Source organism: Gopherus flavomarginatus, unplaced genomic scaffold, assembly GCF_025201925.1.
Source record: "Gopherus flavomarginatus isolate rGopFla2 unplaced genomic scaffold, rGopFla2.mat.asm mat_scaffold_143_arrow_ctg1, whole genome shotgun sequence".
Classification (NCBI taxonomy): Eukaryota; Metazoa; Chordata; order Testudines; family Testudinidae; genus Gopherus; species Gopherus flavomarginatus.
In genome coordinates this window covers 118,328-137,767 of record NW_026114699.1, presented here as the reverse complement: position 1 = coordinate 137,767, position 19,440 = coordinate 118,328, and positions in this window count along the sequence as shown.

The window sequence follows — 19,440 nt, the reverse complement described above, 5'->3', positions numbered from 1 at the left end:
ATTTGGAGATTGCTAGATTCTAGAGCCCAGAGAAAAGGACACGGCCGAGTTGACGTGTTTTCCAAATTTAATGCTATGTTGTTTATCTCACGTTATTAAACATTTTCTGCTATACCCAGATTCTATGATTGCGAGAGGGGAAGTATTGCCTCTTTGAGGCACCTAGGGGTGTGTATGTAAAATTGTCCCATGTCACTGGGTGAGGGCTCGATCTGGTTTGCATTACGTAATGGGGAAGGGACCCCTATGTATTGAACCCAGTCCTTGCTGCTATCAATTCAGCCTGGCAGACGGGTTCCACCTATGTCCAGGCTGAAGGGGTCCCTGGGGGTTTTAGGGGGTTCCTGGGGGGCACACAGATCTATGTCCAGGCTGTAGGGGTCCCTGGGGGGCTCAGGGGTTTGGTGGGGGGCACAGATACCTACGTCCCAGCTGCAGGGGTCCCAGAGGGGCTTAGGGGGTGTCATGGAGTGTGGTGGAATCTGGCCCTGCACCCCTCTTCCAGGGACACACAGTGACTCAGCCAGCCAGTAAAACAGAGGGTTGTTTTGGCCAACAGGAACGAAGGATACAGCAGGGCTTTGGGGCACAACCAGGACCCGTCAGTCAAGTCCTTCTGGGGGTTCAGGAAGCTTAGTTCCCAGTTTGGGATTCTCTGAATTCCAACTACCCAGCTCCAAACCAAAACTGAACTAACTCCCTCCAGCCGACCCCTTCCTGTGTCCAGCTTCCCGGGCAAAGGTGCTCACTCTCTCAGCCCTGCCTAGCTCGAGTTACAGGCTTAGGTCCTGTCCCTCACCGAAAGTCACCCCCTGCTCTCCCATCCCCCACACAGACAGTCCCCACTCCATCACAGTAATGCCCAGAGCATTTTGCGCATGGAGCAACAGTAACACTGTGTGGCCATGCAGGGTAATGCCCAGAGCATTTCCCCCGTGGAGCAACAGTGACACCATGTGGCCACGCAGGGTAATGCACAGAGCATTTCCCCACATGGAGCAACAGTGACACCGTGTGGACACACAGGGTAATGCACAGAGCATTTCCCCGCATGGAGCAACAGTGACACCGTGTGGACACACAGGGTAATGCACAGAGCATTTCCCCGCATGGAGCAAGAGTGACACCGTGTGGCCACACAGGGTAATGCACAGAGCATTTCCTGCATGGAGCAACAGTGACACTGTGTGGCCACACAGGGTAATGCACAGAGCATTTCCCCGCATGGAGCAACAGTGACACCGTGTGGCCACACAGGGTAATGCACAGAGCATTTCCTGCATGGAGCAACAGTGACACTGTGTAGCCACACAGGGTAATGCATAGAGCATTTCCCCGCATGGAGCAACAGTGACACCGTGTGGCCACACAGGGTAATGCACAGAACATTTCCTGCATGGAGGAAGAGTGACAGCGTGTGGCCATGCAGGGTAATACACAGAGCATTTCCTGCATGGAGCAAGAGTGACAGCGTGTGGCCATGCAGGGTAATACACAGAGCATTTCCTGCATGGAGCAACAGTGACAACATGTGGCCACACAGGGTAATGCACAGAGCATTTCCTGCATGGAGCAACAGTGACACCGTGTGGCCACACAGGGTAATGCACAGAGCATTTCCTGCATGGAGCAACAGTGGCACCGTGTGGCCACACAGGGTAATGCACAGAGCATTTCCTGCATGGAGCAACAGTGTCACCATGTGGCCACACAGGGTAATGCACAGAGCATGACACCTACGTGGAGGCTGTAGAGATCCCTCGAGGGCTTAAGGGGGTTCGTAGGGTCACAGATATCTACATCCAGTATGGGCGGGACCCTGGGAGAGTTAGGGGGGTTGTGAGGGGCATAGGTACTTGTGTCCAGGCTGTAGAGGTCCTGGTGGGGATTAAAGGCTTCCTGGAGGACAGCAATATCTACGTCCAGGCTGAAGGGGTCCCTGGACGCTTAGGGGGTTGTGGTGAGCGCAGTGATCCCTGGGGGTATAGGGACTTGGTGAGGGGCACAGATACCTATGTATGTCCTGGAGGGGCCCCTGGGGGGGGGCTTAGTGATAGTGTAGGAGACACAGATACCTACGTCCAGGCTATAGGCATTCTGGGGGGGCTTAGGGCTTTGGGGGGGCACAGATACCTACATCCAAGCTGGAGGGGTCCCGGGGGGCTTAGGTGGTTTGTGGGGAGAGGCACAGATATGTACATCCAGGCTGGAGAGGTTCCGGAGAGGATTAGGGGTTTTTGCGGATGGCAGAGATACTTATCTCCATACTCTAGGGGTCCCTGGGGGCTTAGGGTTTTTTGGGAGGCACAGATATCTATGTCCAGGTTGGAGTGGTTCCTGGGGGGTTTAGGGAGTTCCTGGGGGGCACAGATACCTAGGTCCATGCTGTAGGGGTCCCTGGGTGGATTAGGGGTTTTCTGGGTGGGAGAGATACCTACGTCTAGGCTGTAGGGGTCCCTGGGAGGCTTATGGGGTTTGTGGGGGGCAGCGATACCTACTTCCAGGCAATAGGGCTTCCAGGGGGAATTAGTGTGTTGGAGGGGCACAGATACCTAGGTTCAGGCTGGAGGGTTCCCGGGGGGGGGCTTAGGCCGTTTGTGTTGGGCACAGATAACTGCATCCAGGCTGGAGGGGTCCCTGGGGGGACTAAAGCCGTTTCTGGTGGTCACAGATAACTACCTCCAGGCTGGAGGGGTTTCTCGGCACTTAGAGGTTGTGGGGGGCACAGATACTTCCATCCAGGCTGGAGGGTCCCTGGGGGGCTTAGCGGGTTCATGTGGGGCACAGATACCTAAGTCCAGGCTGGATGGGTCCAGGAGGGGCTTATGGGGTTCAGGGAGCACAGATGCTTATCTGTAGGCTATAGGGGTCCCTGGTGGGTTTAGGGGGTTTTGGGGGGGGCCCAGATACCTAAGTCCATGCTGTAGGCGTCCCTACAGGTGCTTATGGGTTCGTGGGGTGCACAGATACTTATGTCCAGTCTGGAGGGGACGGGGGGTTTGGGGTTTCATGAGGGGCACAGATACGAACCTCCAGGCTGTAGGAGTCCCAGGGAGGCTGTGGGAGTACAGATACCTACATCTAGTCTGGAGGGGTCCTGGGGGTTATAGGTTGTTTGTGGGGGGCACAGATACCTAGGTACAGGCTGTCGGTGTCCCGAGGAGATTAGGCGGTTCACTGGGGGCTCAGATACATCCAGGCTGGATGTGTCCCGAGGAGCTTAGGGGGTTTGTGGGGTGCTCAGACACCTGTGTCCAGGCTGTAGGGATCCCTGGGAGGTTAGAGGTTCGTGGGGGTCACAGATAGGGACTTCCAGGCTGAAGGGGTCGCTGGGATGTTTAGGGGGTTTGTGGGAGTACAGATACCTACGTCCAGGCTAAAGGGGTAATGGGGGTGCTTAGGGAATCGGGGCGGACACAGATACCTACGTCCAGGGTCTAGGGGTCCCGAGGGGATTGGGGGTTGAGGGGGGAACAGATGCCTACGTCCTAGCTGAAGGGGTCCTGGGTGGTTTAGGAGGTTCGTTGGAGTCACAGATACCTAAGTCCAGGCTGTAGGGGTTCCTGGGGCATTCGGGGATTTCTGGGGGTCACAGATACCTACGTTCAGACTGGAAGGGTTCCAGAGGGCTTAGGAGATTTATAGGGGGACAGATACCAACATCCTGGCTGTAGGGGTTCCCATGGGGATTAGGTGGTTTATGGGGGGCACAGATTACTCATAGACTCATAGACTCTAGGACTGGAAGGGACCTCGAGAGGTCATCGAGTCCAGTCCCCTGCCCTCATGGGAGGACCAAATACTGTCTAGACCATCCCTAATAGACATTTATCTAACCTACTCTTAAATATCTCCAGAGATGGAGATTCCACAACTTCCCTAAGCAATCTATTCCAGTGTTTAACTACCCTGACAGTTAGGAACTTCTTCCTAATGTCCAACCTAAATCTCCCTTGCTGCAGTTTAAGCCCATTGCTTCTTGTTCTATCATTGGAGGCTAAGGTGAACAAGTTTTCTCCCTCCTCCTGATGACACCCTTTTAGATACCTGAAAACTGCTATCATGTCCCCTCTCAGTCTTCTCTTTTCCAAACTAAACAAACCCAATTCCTTCAGCCTTCCTTCATAGGTCATGTTCTCAAGACCTTTAATCATTCTTGTTGCTCTTCTCTGGACCCTCTCCAATTTCTCCACATCTTTCTTGAAATGTGGTGCCCAGAACTGGACACAATACTCCAGTTGAGGCCTAACCAGCGCAGAGTAAAGCAGAAGAATGACTTCTCGTGTCTTGTTTACAACACACCTGTTAATGCATCCCAGACTCATGTTTGCTTTTTTTGCAACAGTATCACACTGTTGACTCATATTAAGCTTGTGGTCCACTATGACCCCTAGATCTCTTTCTGCCATACTCCTTCCTAGACAGTCTCTTCCCATTCTGTATGTGTGAAACTGATTGTTCCTTCCTAAGTGGAGCACTTTGCATTTATCTTTATTGAACTTCATCCTGTTTACCTCAGACCATTTCTCCAACTTGTCCAGATGATTTTGAATTTTGACCCTGTCCTCCAAAGCAGTTGCAATCCCTCCCAATTTGGTATCGTCCGCAAACTTAATAAGCGTACTTTCTATGCCAACATCTAAATCGTTGATGAAGATATTGAACAGAACCGGTCCCAAAACAGACCCCTGCGGAACCCCACTTGTTATACCTTTCCAGCAGGATTGGGAGCCATTAACAACTACTCTCTGAGAACGGTTATCCAGCCAGTTATGCACCCACCTTATAGTAGCCCCATCTAAATTGTACTTTCCTAGCTTATCTATAAGAATATCATGTGAGACCGTATCAAATGCCTTACTAAAGTCTAGGTATATCATATCCACCGCTTCTCCCTTATCCACAAGGCTCGTTATCCTATCAAAGAACGCTATCAGATTAGTTTGACACGATTTGTTCTTTACAAATCCATGCCGGCTATTCCCTATCACCTTACCACCTTCCAAGTGTTTGCAGATGATTTCTTTGATTACCTGCTCCATTGTCTTCCCTGGCACAGAAGTTAAACTAACTGGTCTGTAGTTTCCTGGGTTGTTTTTATTTCCCTTTTTATAGATGGGCACTATATTTGCCCCCTTCCAGTCTTCTGGAATCTCCCCCGTCTCCCATGATTTCCCAAAGATAATAGCTAGAGGCTCAGATACCTCTTCCATTAACTCCTTGAGTATTCTAGGATGCATTTCATCAGGCCCTGGTGACTTGCAGGCATCTAACTTTTCTAAGTGATTTTTTACTTGCTCTTTCCTTATTTTCTCTTCTAAACCTACCCTCTTCCCGTAAGCATTCACTATACTAAACATTCCTTCAGACTTCTCAGTGAAGACCGAAACAAAGAAGTCATTAAGCATCTCTGCGATTTCCAAGTCTCCCTGGAGTTAGGCCACTGGAGCTGGGGTCAGGGCCCCCACGGGTTGGGCCCCTGGAGCAGGCGTCAGGCAACGCACGGGTTGGGCCCCTGGAGCTGGGGTCAGGGCCCCTAAGGATTGGGCGCCTGGATTTGGGGTCAGGACCCACACGAGTGGGGCCACTAGAGCTCGGGTCAGGGCCTACACTAGTTGGAGCCCTGGAGCTGTAGTCAGGGCCCGCACGGGTTGGGCCCCTGGAGTTGCGGTTAGGGCCCCCACGGGTTGGGCAACTGGAGCTGTGGTCAGGGCCCCCACGGGTTAGGCCCCCGGTGCTGGCGTCAGGATCCACACGGGTTGGGCCCCTGGAGCTGGGGTCAGGGCCCACACGGGTTGGGCCTCTGGAGCAGGGGTCAGGGCCCCCACGGATGGGGCCTCTGGAGCTCGGGTCAGGGCCCGCATGGGTAGGGCCCCTGGAGCTGGGGTCAGGGCCCGCACAGGTTGGGCCCGTGGAGCTGGGGTCAGGGCAAGCACTTGTGGGGCCACTGGAGCTGGGGTTAGGGCCCGAACGGGTTGGGCCCCTGGAGCTGAGGTCAGCGCCCCCACGGGTTTGGCCCCTGGAGCTGGGGTCAGGGCCTGCACGTGTTGGGCCCGTGGAGTTGGGGTCAGGGCAAGCACTTGTGGGGCCCCTGGGGCTGGGGTTAGGGGTCGAACGGGTTGGGCCCCTGGAGCTGGGGTCATGGCCCCCACGGGTTAGGCCCCTGAAGCTGGGGTAAAGGCCCCCATGGGTTGGGCCCCTGGAGTTGGGGTCAGGACCCACACGGTTTGGGTCCCTGGAGCTGGGGTCATGGCCCCCACGGGTTGGGCCCCTGACCTGGGGTCAGCACCTCCATGGGTTGGGCCACTGGAGCTGTGGTCAGAGCCCGCACGGGTTAGGACCCTGGAGCTGGGGTAAGGGCCCCCACGGGTTGGGGCCCTGGAGCTGGGGTCAGGGCCCCCACGGGTTGGGCCCCTGGAGCTGGGGTCAGGACCCACTCGGGTGGGGCCCCTGGAGCTGGGGTCAGGGCACCCACGAGTTTGGCCCATGAGGTTGAGGTCAGGGCCCCCACGAGTTCGGCGCCTGGAGCTGAGGTCAGGACCCGCACTGGTGGGGCCTCTGGAGCTGGGTTTAGGGCCCCTACGAGTTCGGCGCCTGTTGCTGGGGTCAGGGCCCGCACGGGTTGAGACTCTGGAGCTGGGGTCAGTGCCCCCACGGGTGGGGCCCCTGGAGCTGGGGTCAGGGCACGCACGGGTTGGGCCCGTGGAGCTGGGGTCAGAGCAAGCACTTGTGGGGCCCCTGGAGCTCTTGTTAGGGCCCGAACGGGTTGGGCCCCTGGAGCTGGGGTGATGGTCCCCACGGGTTGGGCCCTTGGAGCTGGGGTCAGGGCAAGCACTTGTGGGGCCCCTGGAGCTGGGGTTAGGGCACGAACGGGTTGGGCCCCTGGAGCTGAGGTGATGGTCCCCACGGGTTGGGCCCTTGGAGCTGGCTTAAGGGCCCCCACGGGTTAGGCCCCTGGAGCTGGGGTCAAGGCCCCCATGTGTTGGGCCCCTGGAGTTGGGGTCAGGGCCCGCACGGGTTAGGCCCCTGGAGCTGGGGTTAGGGCGCGTACGGGTTGGGCCACTGTAGCTGGGGTCATTGCCCCCACGGGTTGGGCCCCTGGAGCTGGGGTCAGGACACTCACGGGTTGGGCCCCTGGAGGAGGGCCTGACCCCAACTCCCCGGGCCCAACCCGTGTGGGCCATGACCCCAGCTCCAGAGACCAAACCAGTGGGGGCCTTGACCCCAGCTCCAGGCGCCGAACTCGTGGGGTCCTGACGCCACCCTCAAGAACTCAACCCGTGGGGGCCCTGACGCCAGCTGGACGGCCTAACCCGTGGGGGCCATGACTCCAGCTCCAGAGGCCCAACCCGTGCGCGCCCTAAGCCCAGCTCCAGATGCCCCACCTGTGCGGGCCCTGACCCCAGCTCCCGGACCCCACCCGTGGGGGCCCTGACCCCAGCTCCAGAGGCCCAACCCGTGCGTGCCCTGACCCCAACTCCAGGGGCCCAACCCGTCGGGGTCCTGACCCCAGCTCCAGGGGCCCAACCCGTGCGGGCCATGAACCCAGCTCCAGGGGCCCAACCGTGCGGGCCCTTACCCAAGCTCCAGGGGCACAATCCGTGTGGACCCAGACCCCAGCTCCAGGGGCCCAACCCGTGGGGGCCCTGACCCCAGCTCCAGGGGCGCAGACCATGCGGGCCCTGCCCCCAGCTCAAGGGGCCGAAATCGTGGGAGCCCTGAGCCCAACCTCAAGGGCCCAACCCGTGCGGGTCCTGATCCCAGCTCCAGGGGCCCATCCCATGCGGACCCTGATCCCACCTCCAGAAACCCAACACGTTTGGGTCCTGAACCCAGCTCCAGAGGCCCAACCTGTAGGCGCCCTGACCCCAGGTCTAGGGCCCAAACCCGTGGTGTCCCTGACCGCAGCTCCAGGGGCCCAATCCGTGGGGGCCCTGACCCCAGCTCCAGGGGAACAACCCGTGCGGGGCCTGACTCCTGCTCCAGGGGCCCAACCCGTGGTGGCCCTGACCCCAGCTCCAGGGGCCCAAACTGTTGGGGTCCTGACCCCAGGTCCAGGTGCTCAACCCCTGCGAGCCCTGACCTCAGCTCCAGGGGCACAACCAGCGAGTCCCCTAACCCCAGCTCCAGGGGTCCAACCCGTGCGGGGCCTCACCCCAGTTCCAGAGGCCCAACCGATGCGTCCCTCACCCCATCTCCCGGGGCCGAACTCGTGTGGGCCCTGACCCCAGCTCCAGGGCCAAACCTGTGGGGGCCCTGACCCCAGTTCCTGGGGCCCAACCCTTGCGGGCGATGAACCCAGCTCCAGGGCCCCAACCGTGCGGGCCCTTACCCAAGCTCCAGGGGCACAATCCGTGTGGACCCAGACCCCAGCTCCAGTGGTAAACCCGTGGGGGCCCTGACCCCAGCTCCAGGGGCCCAGACCATGCGGGCCCTCCCCCCAGCTCCAGGGGCCACACCCGTGGGGGCCCTGACCCCAGCTCCAGGGGCCTAACCAGTGTGGGCCCTGACCCCCGCTCTAGGTGCCCCAACAGTGGGGGCCCTGAGACCAGCTCCAAGGGCCCAACCCGTGCGGTCCCTGACCCGACCTCCAGGGGCTCCACCCTTGGGGGCCCTGACCCAAGCTCCAGGGGCCCAACCCGTGGGGGCCCTGATCCCAACTGCAGAGGCCCCACCCATGGGGGCCCTGACCCTAGCTCCAGGGGTCCCACCCTTGCTCGCCCTGACCGCAGTTCCAGGGGCCCCACCCGTGCAGGCCCTGACCCCAGCTCCAGTGGCCCCACCCATGGGGGCCCTGACCCCAGCTCCAGGGGCCTCACCCGTGCGGGCCCTGACCCTAGCTCCAGGGGCCGAACTCGTGGGATCCTTGACCCCAGCTCCAGGGGCCCAACCTGTGTTGGTCCTGACCCCAGCTCCAGGGGCCCAACCTGTAGGTGCCCTGACACCAGCTCCAGGGCCCAAACCCGTGCGGGTCCTGACCGCAGCTACAGGGGCCCAATCCAAGCAGGCCGTAACCGCAGCTCCAGGGGCCCAACCTGTGGGGGTCCTGACCCCAGTTCCAGGTGCCCAACCCCTGCGGGCCCTGACCCCAGCTCCAGAGGCTCAACCCGTGGGGGCCCTGGCCCCAGCTGCAGTTACCCAACCCGTGGGGGCCCTGACCCTATCTGCAGGGGCACAACCCTTTCGTGCCCTGACCCCACCTCCAGGGACCAGACCCGTGCGTCCCCTAACCCCAGTTCCAGGGGCCCAACCCGTGGAGGACGTGAACCCAAATCCAGGGGCCACAACCGTGGAGGCTCTGACCCCAGCTCCAGAGACCCCACCCGTCTCGGCCCTGACCACAGATCCAGGGGCCCAATCCATGGGGGTCTGGAACCCTGCTCCAGAGCCCCAACCCGTGTGGGTCCTGACCCCAGCTCCAGGGGCAACTCCCGTGGCGGCCCTGACCCCAGCTCCAGGGGCCCAACCCGTGCGGGGCCTCACCCCAGTTCCAGAGGCCCAACCGATGCGTCCCTCACCCCATCTCCCGGGGCCGAACTCGTGTGGGCCCTGACCCCAGCTCCAGGGCCAAACCTGTGGGGGCCCTGACCCCAGTTCCTGGGGCCCAACCCTTGCGGGCGATGAACCCAGCTCCAGGGCCCCAACCGTGCGGGCCCTTACCCAAGCTCCAGGGGCACAATCCGTGTGGACCCAGACCCCAGCTCCAGTGGTAAACCCGTGGGGGCCCTGACCCCAGCTCCAGGGGCCCAGACCATGCGGGCCCTCCCCCCAGCTCCAGGGGCCACACCCGTGGGGGCCCTGACCCCAGCTCCAGGGGCCTAACCAGTGTGGGCCCTGACCCCCACTCTAGGTGCCCCAACAGTGGGGGCCCTGAGACCAGCTCCAAGGGCCCAACCCGTGCGGTCCCTGACCCGACCTCCAGGGGCTCCACCCTTGGGGGCCCTGACCCAAGCTCCAGGGGCCCAACCCGTGGGGGCCCTGATCCCAACTGCAGAGGCCCCACCCATGGGGGCCCTGACCCTAGCTCCAGGGGTCCCACCCTTGCTCGCCCTGACCGCAGTTCCAGGGGCCCCACCCGTGCAGGCCCTGACCCCAGCTCCAGTGGCCCCACCCATGGGGGCCCTGACCCCAGCTCCAGGGGCCTCACCCGTGCGGGCCCTGACCCTAGCTCCAGGGGCCGAACTCGTGGGATCCTTGACCCCAGCTCCAGGGGCCCAACCTGTGTTGGTCCTGACCCCAGCTCCAGGGGCCCAACCTGTAGGTGCCCTGACACCAGCTCCAGGGCCCAAACCCGTGCGGGTCCTGACCGCAGCTACAGGGGCCCAATCCAAGCAGGCCGTAACCGCAGCTCCAGGGGCCCAACCTGTGGGGGTCCTGACCCCAGTTCCAGGTGCCCAACCCCTGCGGGCCCTGACCCCAGCTCCAGAGGCTCAACCCGTGGGGGCCCTGGCCCCAGCTGCAGTTACCCAACCCGTGGGGGCCCTGACCCTATCTGCAGGGGCACAACCCGTTCGTGCCCTGACCCCACCTCCAGGGACCAGACCCGTGCGTCCCCTAACCCCAGTTCCAGGGGCCCAACCCGTGGAGGACGTGAACCCAAATCCAGGGGCCACAACCGTGGAGGCTCTGACCCCAGCTCCAGAGACCCCACCCGTCTCGGCCCTGACCACAGATCCAGGGGCCCAATCCATGGGGGTCTGGAACCCTGCTCAAGAGCCCCAACCCGTGTGGGTCCTGACCCCAGCTCCAGGGGCAACTCCCGTGGCGGCCCTGACCCCAGCTCCAGGGGCCCAACCCGTGCGGGCCCTGACCCCAGCTCCAGGGGCCAAATCCGTGAGGGCCCTGACCCCAGCTCCAGGGGCCCCACCAGTGCGGGCTCTGACCCGAGCTCCTGGGGCCCAACCCGTGGGGGCCCTAACCCCAGCTCCAGGGGTCTGACCCGCGCGGGCCCTTACCCCAGCTCGAGGGGCCCAACCCGGGGGGGCCCAGAGCCCAGGTCCAGGGGCCCAACCCGTACGGGTCGTGACCCGAGCTCCAGGGGCCACACCCGTGGGGAGCCTGACCCCATATGCAGGGGCCCAACCCGTGTTGGCCCTGTCCCCAGCTCCAGGGGCCCCACCCATGCGGGCCCTGACCGCAGCTCCAGGGGCCCAATCCGTGGGGGCTGTGACCCCAGCTCCATGAGCTCCACCCGGGTGGACCCTGACCCCATCTGCAGGGGCCCAACCCGTTCGGGCCCTGACCCTAGCTCCAGTGGCCCATCCTGTGCGGGCCGTCACTCCTGCTCCACGGGCACAACCCGTGCGTGCCCTCACCTCTGCTCCAGGGGCCCAACCCCTAGGGCCCTCAACCCAAGCTCCAGGGGCCCAACCCCTCAGGGCCCCAACCGAAGCTCCAGGGGCCCAACCCCTGGAGGCCCCAACCCCAGCTCCAGGGGCCCAACCCCTGGGGGCCCCAACTGTAGCTCCAGGGGCCCAAGCCCTGGGGCTCCAACCCCAGCAATAGGGTCCCAGCCCCGTGGGCCCCAACCGTAGCTCGAGGGGCCTAACCCCTCAGAGCAAAAACCCCAGCAATAGGGGCGCAGCCCCTGGAGACCCCAACCCCAGTTCCAGGGGCCCAACCCCTGGGGGCCCCAACCGTAGCTCCAGGGGCCCAACCCCTGGGGCCACAACCCCAGCGCCAGGGGCCCAAACCCTGCGGGCCCCAACGTCAGCAATAGGGGCCCTACCCCTGGGGGCCCCAATCCCAGCTCCAGGGGTCCAACCCCTGGAGGCAACAACCGTAGCTCCAGGGCCCCAACCCTTGGGGGCCCTAACCTCAGCTCCAGGGGCCCAACCCCTGGGGGCCCCAACCGTAGCTTCAGAGGCCCAACTCCTGGGGGCCCGAACCGCAGCAATAGGGGCCCAACCCCTGGGGGCCCCAACCCCAGCTCCATGTGCCCATCCCCTGGGGGACCCAACCGTAGCTGCAGGAACCCAACCCCTGGGGGTCCCAACCCCAGCTCCAGGTGCCCAACCCCTGGGGGCCCCAGCCGCAGCAAAAGGGGCCCAGGACCTGGCGGCCCCAACCCCAGCTCCGGGATCGCAACCCCTGGGGGCCCCAACCGTAGCTGCAGGGGCCCAACCCCTAGGGGCCCCAACCCAAGCTCCAGGAGCCGAATCCCTGGGGGCCCCAACCGCAGCAATAGGGGCCCAGCCCCTAGGGCCCCAACCCCAGGTCCAGGGGCCCAATCCCTGGGGCCCTCAACCCCAGGTCCAGGGTCCCAACCCCTGGAGGCCCCAACCACAGCTCCAAGGCCCAACCCCTGGGGGCCCGAACCCCAGGTCCAGGGGCCTAACCCCTGGTGGCCCCAACCCCAGGTCCAGGGACCCAAACCCTGGGGGCCACAACCGTAGCTCCAGGGGCCCAACCTCTGGGGGTCCGAACCCCAGCAATAGGGGCCAACCCCTGGAGGCCACAACCCCAGCTCCAGGGGCCCAACCCCTGGGGGTCCGAACCCCAGCAATAGGGGCCCAACCCCTGGAGGCCACAACCCCAGCTCCAGGGGCCCAACTCCTGGGGGCCCCAACCCCAGCAATTGGGGTCCAACCCCTGGGAGCCCTAACCGTAGCTCCAGGGTCCCAAACCCTGGGGGACTCAACCCCCGCTCCAGGGTCCCAACCTCTGGGGACGCCAACCATTGCTCCAGGGGCCCTACCCTTCGGGGCCCCAACCCCAGCTCCAGGGGCCCAACGCCTGGGGGCCCCAACCCCAGCTCCAGGGGTCCAAATCCTGGGGGTCCCATTCCCAGCTCCAGGGGCCCAACCCCTGAGGGGCCCCAACACCAGCAATAGGGTCTCAACCACTGGGGGCCCCAACCCCACCTCCAGGGGCCCAACCCCAGCTCCAGGGGCCCAACCCCTGGGACCCCAACCATAGCTCCACGGGCCCAACCCCTGGGGGCCCCAACCGTAGCTCCAGGGGCCCAACCCCTGGGGGTCCCAACCGTAGATCCAGGGGCCCAACCTCTGGGGGCCCCAACCATAGCTCCAGGGGCCCAACCCCTGGGAACCCCAACCCCAGCAATAGGGGCTCAGTCCCTTCGGGCCCCAACCCCAGCTCCAGGGGCCCAACCCCTGGAGGCCCCAACTGTAGCTCCAAGGGCCCAACCCCTGGTGGACCCAACCCCAGCAATATGGGCCCAACCCCTGGGGGCCCCAACCCCAGCTCCAGGGGCCCAACCCCTGGGGTCCCACCAATAGCTCAAGGGGCCCAACTCCTGGGGGCCCCAACCCGAGCAATAGAGGACCAACCCCTAGGGGCCCAAACCCCAGCTCCAGGGGCCCAACCCCTGGGGGCCCAAACCATAGTTCCAGGGGTCCAGTCCACGGGGGCCCCAACCCCAGCAATAGGGGCCCAAACCCTGGGGGCCCCAACTCCAGCTCCAGGGGCCCAACTCCTGGGGGCCCGAGCCGTAGCTCTAGGGGCCCAACCTCTGGTGGTCCCAACTGTAGCTTCAGGGGCCCAAACCCTGGGGATCCCAAACCCAGCAATAGGGGCCCAACGCCTGGGGGCGCCAACCCCAGCTCCAGGGGCACAACACCTGGTGGCCCCAAAAGTAGTTCAAAAGGCCCAACCCCTGGAGACCCCAAGCCCAGCTCCAGGGGCCCAACCCCTGGAGGCCCCAAAAGTAGCTCCAGGGGCCCAACCCCTGGGGGCCCCAACTGTGGCTTCAGAGGCCCAACCCCTGGGGGCCAAACACCAGCAATAGGGGCCCAACCCCTGGGGGCCCCAACCCCAGCTCCACGGGCCCAACCCCTGGGGCCCCAACCGTAGCTCCAGGGGCCCAACCACTGGGGGCCCCAACTGTGGCTTCAGGGGCCCAACCCCTGAGGGCCCAACCCCAGCAATAGGGGCCCAACCCCTGGGGTCCCAAACCCCAGCTCCTGGGGCCCAACCCCTGGGGCCCCAACCGTAGCTCCACGTCCCAACCCCGGAGGGCCTCAACCCCAGCAATAGGGGCCCAGACCCTGGGGGCCCCAACCCCTGCTCCAGGGGCCCAACCCATGGGAGCCCCAACCGTAGTTCCAGGGGCTCAAACCCTGGGGGTCACAACCCCAGCAATAGGGCCCCAAACCCTGGGGGCCACAACCCCAGCTCCAGGGACAAAACACCTGGGGGCCTCAGCCCCAGCAATAGGGGCCAAACCCCGGGGAGCCCCAACCCCAGCTCCAGGGGCCCAACCCCTGGGGGTCCAAATCGTAAATCCAGGAGCCCAACCCCTTGGGGCCACAACCCCAGCAATAGGGCCCCAAACCCTGGGGGCCACAACCCCAGCTCCAGCGGCCCAACCCTTCGTGGCCCCAATCCCAACTCTAGGGGCCCAACCCCTGGGGCTCTCAACTCCAGCTCCAGGGGCCCAACCCCTGGGGGCCCCAACCGTAGCTCCAGGAGCCCAAGTCCTGGGGGCCCCAACCCCAGCAATAGGAGCCCAACCCCTGAGGGCCCTAACCCCAGGTCCAGGGTCCCAATCCCTAGGGGCCCCAACCGTAGCTCCAGGGGTCCAACTCCTGGGGCCTCAAACGTAGCTCCAGGGTCCCAACCCCTGGGGGCCCCATTCCCAGCTCCAGGGGCTCAGCCCCTGGGGGCCCCAACCGTAGCTCCAGGGGCCCAACCCCTGAGGCCTCATCCCCAGCTCCAGGGGTCTAAACCCTGGGGCCCTCAACCACAGCTCCAGGGGCCCAACCCCAGGGGGCCACAACCCCAACAATAGGGGCCCAGCCCCTGGGGGCCCCAACCCCAGCTCCAGAGTCCAAACCCCTGAGGGCCCCAACCCCAGCAATATTGGCACAATCCCTGGGGGCCCCAACCCCACCTCCAGGGGCCCAACCCATGGGGGCCCCTACCGTAGCTCCAGGGGCCCAACCCCTGGGGGCCCCAACCCCAGATCCAGGGGCCCAACCCCTGGGGCCCCAACCGTAGCTCCTGGGGCCCAACCCCTGGGGGCCCCAACCCCAGCTCCAATGGCCCAACCCCTAGGGATCCCAACCGTAGCTCCAGGGGCCCAACCCCTTGGGGCCTCAACCCGAACTCCAAGGGTCGAACCCCTGGGGCCCAAACCGTAACTCCAGGGACCCAACCCCTGGAGCCCCAACCCCACCTCCAGAGGCCCAACCCCTGGGGTCCTTAACCCCAGCTCAAGGTGCCCAACCCCTGGGGGCCCCAACTGTAGCTCCAGCGGCCCAACCACTGGGGGCCTCAACCCCAGCTCCAGGGTCCCAACCCCTGGGGGCCCCAACCCCAGCAATACGGGCCCAGACCCTGGGGGCCCCAACCCCAGCTCCAGGGTCCCAACCCCTGGGGGCCCCAACCGTAGCTCCAGGGGTCAACTCCTGGGAGCCTCAGCCCCAGCAATAGGAGCCCAACCCCTGGGGGCCCCAAGCGTAGCTCCAGGGACCCAACCCCTGGAGACTCCAACCGTAGCTCCAGGGGCCCAACCTCTGGGGGCTCCATCCATAGCTCCAGGGGACCAACCCCTGGGGGCCCCAACCGTAGCTCCAGGGATCAACTCCTGGGAGCCCCAGCCCCAGCAGTAGGAGCCCAACCCCTGGGGGCACCAACCGTAGCTCCAGGGACCAACCTCTGGGAGCCCCAAACCCAGCTCCCGGGACCCAACCCCTGGGGGCTGCAACCCCAGCAATAGGGGCCCAGCCCCTGGGGGCCCCAACCCCAGCTCCAGGGGCCCAAACCCTGCGGCCCTCAACCCCAGCTAAAGGGGCCCGACCCGTCGGGACAGCAACCGTAGCTCCAGGGACCTGTTAGCCCCAACCCCAGCTTCCGGGGCCCTACCCCGGGGGCCCCAATCCCAGCTCCAGAGGCCCAACCCCTGGTGGCCCCAACCGCAGCTCTACGGGCCCAACCTCTGGGGCCCTCAACCCCAGCTAAAGGGGCCCAACCCGTGGGGAGAGCAACCGTAGCTCCAGGGACCAAACCCTGTTAGTCCCAACCCCAGCTCCCGGGCCCAACCTCAGGGGCCCCAACCCAAGCTCCAGGAGCCCAACCCCTTTCGGGCCCCAACCGTAGCTCCAGGGGCCCAACCCCTGGGGCCCTCAACCCCAGCTCCAGGGGCCCAAACCCTGGGGCCCTCAACCCCAGCTCCAGGGCCCAACCCCTGGGGTTCCAAATCACAGCTCCAGGGGCCCAACTCCTGGGGGCCCCAACCGTAGCTCAAGGGGCCCAACCCATGGGGGTCCCAACCCCAGCTATGACGGTCCAACCCCTGGGGGCCCCAACCCCAGCTCCAGGGGCCCAACCCCTTTGGGGCCCCAATCATAGCTCCAGCCGCCCAACCCCTGGGGGCCCCAACCCGATCACCAGGGGCCCAACCCCTGGGGCCCTAAAACCCAGCTCTAGGAGGCCAACCCCTAGGGGCCCCAACCGTAGCTCCAGGGGCCCAACCCCTGGAGGCCCCAATCCCAGGAATAGGGGCCCAACCCCTGGGAGCCCCAACCACAACTCTAGGGGCCCGACTCCTGGGGACCCCAACCGTAACTCCAAGGACCCAACCGCTTGGGGCCCCAACCCCAGCTCCAGGGGCCCAACCCCTGGGGCCCCAACTGCAGCTCCAGGGGCCCAACCCCTGGGGGCCCCAAACATAGCTCCAGGGGCGCAATAACTCTGGGACCCAACCCAAGCAGTAGGGGCCCAACCCCTGGGGGCCCAAACCGTAGCTCTATGGGCCCAACCCCTGGGGCCCCAACCCCAGCAATAGGGAGCCAACCCCTGGGGCCTCAACCGTAGCTCCAGGGGCCCAACCCCTGGGGGCCCCAACCATAGCTCCAGGGGACCAACCCCTGGGGGCCCCAACCCCAGCTCCAGGGGCCCAAACCCTGGGGGCCCCAACGTTAGCTCCAGGGTCCCAACCCCTGAGAGTCCCAACCCCAGCTCCAGAGGTCCAACCCCTGGGGCCCCAACCATAGCTCCAGGGGCCCATGCCCTGAGGGCCCCAACCGTAGCTTCAGGGGCCCAACCCCTGGGGCCCTCAACCCCAACTCCAGGGGCCGAACCCCTCGGGATAACAACCGTAGCTCCAGGGGCCCAACCCCTCGGGGCCCCAACCCCAGTAATAGGGGCCCAACGCTTGCGGGCCCCAACCGTAGCTCCAGGGGTCCAACCCCTCGGGTCCCCAACCCCAGAAATAGGGGCCCAGCCCCTGGGGCCCCAACCGTATCTCCAGGGGCCCAGCCCCTGGGGGCCCCAACCCCAGCTCCAGGGGCCCAAACCCTGGGGGCCCCAACCGTAGCTCCAGCGGCCCAACCCCTGGGGGCCCAAACCATAGCTCCAGGAGCCCAACCCCTGGGGGCCTCAACCCCAGTTTCAAGGGCCCAACACCTACGGGCCCCAACCCCAGCAATAAGGGCCCAGCCCCTGGGGCCCGAACCCCAGCTCCAGGGGCCCAAACCCTGGGGGCCCGAAGCCCAGCTCCAGGGGCCCAACCCCTGGATCCCCAACCGTAGCTCCAAGGGCCCAACCCTGGGGGCCCCAACTGTAGCTTCAGGGTCGCAACCCCTCGGGGCCCCAACCCCAGCAATAGTGGCCCAGCCTCTCGAGGCCAAAAGCCCAGGTCCAGGGGCCCAACCCCTGGGGGCCCCAAGCCCAGCTCTAGGGGACCAACCCGTCGAGGCCCGAACCGTAGCTCCAGGGGCCCAACCCCTGGGGGCCCAAACCCCAGCTCCAGGGGCCCAACCCCTCGGGGCCCCAACCGTATCTCCAGGGGCCCAACCCCTGAGGGCTCAACCCCAGCAATAGGGACCCAGCCCCTGGGGCCCAAACCATAGCTCCAGGGGCCCAACCCCTGGGGCCCTCAACCCCAGCTCCAGGGGCTCAATCCCTCTGGACCCCAACTGTAGCTCCAGGGGCCCAACCCCTGGATGCCCCAACCCCAGTAATAGGGGCCCAACGCTTCTAGGCCCCAACCGTAGCTCCAGGGGCCCAACCCCTTGGGGCCCGAACCCCAGAAATAGGGGCCCAGCCCCTGGGGACCGAACCGTATCTCCAGGGGCCCAGCCCCTGGGGGCCCCAACCCCAGCTCCAGGGGCCCAACCCCTGGGGGCCCCAACCACAGCAATAGGGGTCCAACCCCTGGGGGGTCCAACCCCAGCTCCAGGGACCCAACCCCTGGGGACCCCAACCGTAGCTCCAGGGGCCCAACCCCTGGGGCCCCCAACCCCAACTCCAGCGGCCAAACCCCTTGGGGCCCCAACCGTAGCTCCAGGGGCCCAACCCCTGGGGGCCACAACCCCAGCAATAGGGGCCCAACCCCTGGGGGCCTCAACCCAAACTCCAGGGGAACAACCCCTGGGGGCCCCAACCCCAGCTCCAGGGGCCCAATCCCTGGTGCCACAACCGTAGCTCCAGGGGCCCAACCCCTAGAGGCCACAACCCCAGCTCCAGGGGCCCAACCCCTGTGGGCCCCAACCGTAGCTCCAGGGGCCCAACCCCAGGGAGCCCCAACCCCAGCTCCAGGGTTCCAACCCCTGGGGCCCCAACCGCAGCTCCAGGGGTCCAAGCCCTGGGGGCCCCAACCGTAGCTTCAGGGGCCCAAGCCCTGGGGGCCAAACCCCCACCAATAGGGGCCTAGCTCCTGAGGGGCTCAACCCCAGCAATAGGGGCCCAACCCCAGGGAGCCCCAACCATAGCTCCAGGGGCCCAACCCCTGGGGTCCCAACCCCAACTCCAGGGGCCAAACCCCTGGGGGCCCCAACCCCAGGAATAGGGGCCCAGCCCCTGGGGGCCCCAACCCCCGCTCCAGGGGCCCAAACCCTGGGGCTCTTAACCCGAGTTCCAGGGACCCAACCCCTGGGTGCCCCATTCCCAGCTCCAGGGGCTCAACCCCTGGGGGCCACAACCGTAGCTCCAGGGGCCCAACCCCTGGGGGACCCAACCCCAGCTCCAGAGGCCCAACACCTGGGGGACCCAACCCCAGCAATAGCGATCCAGCCCCTGGGGCCCCAAGCGTAGCTCCAGGGGCCCAACTCCTGGGGGACCCAACCCCAGCTCCAGGGGCCCAACACCTGGGGTCTCCAACCCGAGCAATACGGGCCCAGCCCCTCGAGGCCCCAACCCCAGTTCCAGGGACTCAACCCCTGGGGGCCCTAACCCCAGCTCCAGGGGCCCAAACCGTGGGGTCCCCAACCGTAGTTCCAGGGGCCCAACCCCTGAGGGCTCAACCCCAGCGGCAGGGGCCCAACCCCTGGGGCCCCAACCGTAGCTGCAGGGGCCTAACCTCTTGGGGCCCCAACCGTAGTTCCAGGGGCCCAACCCCTGGAGGTCCAACCGTAGCTCCAGGGGCCCAAACTCTGGGGCCCTCAACCCCAGCTCCAGGGGCCCAACCGCTTTTCCCCCAACCCTAGCAATAGGGGCCCAGCCCCTTGGGGCCACAACCCCAGCTCCAGGGGCCCA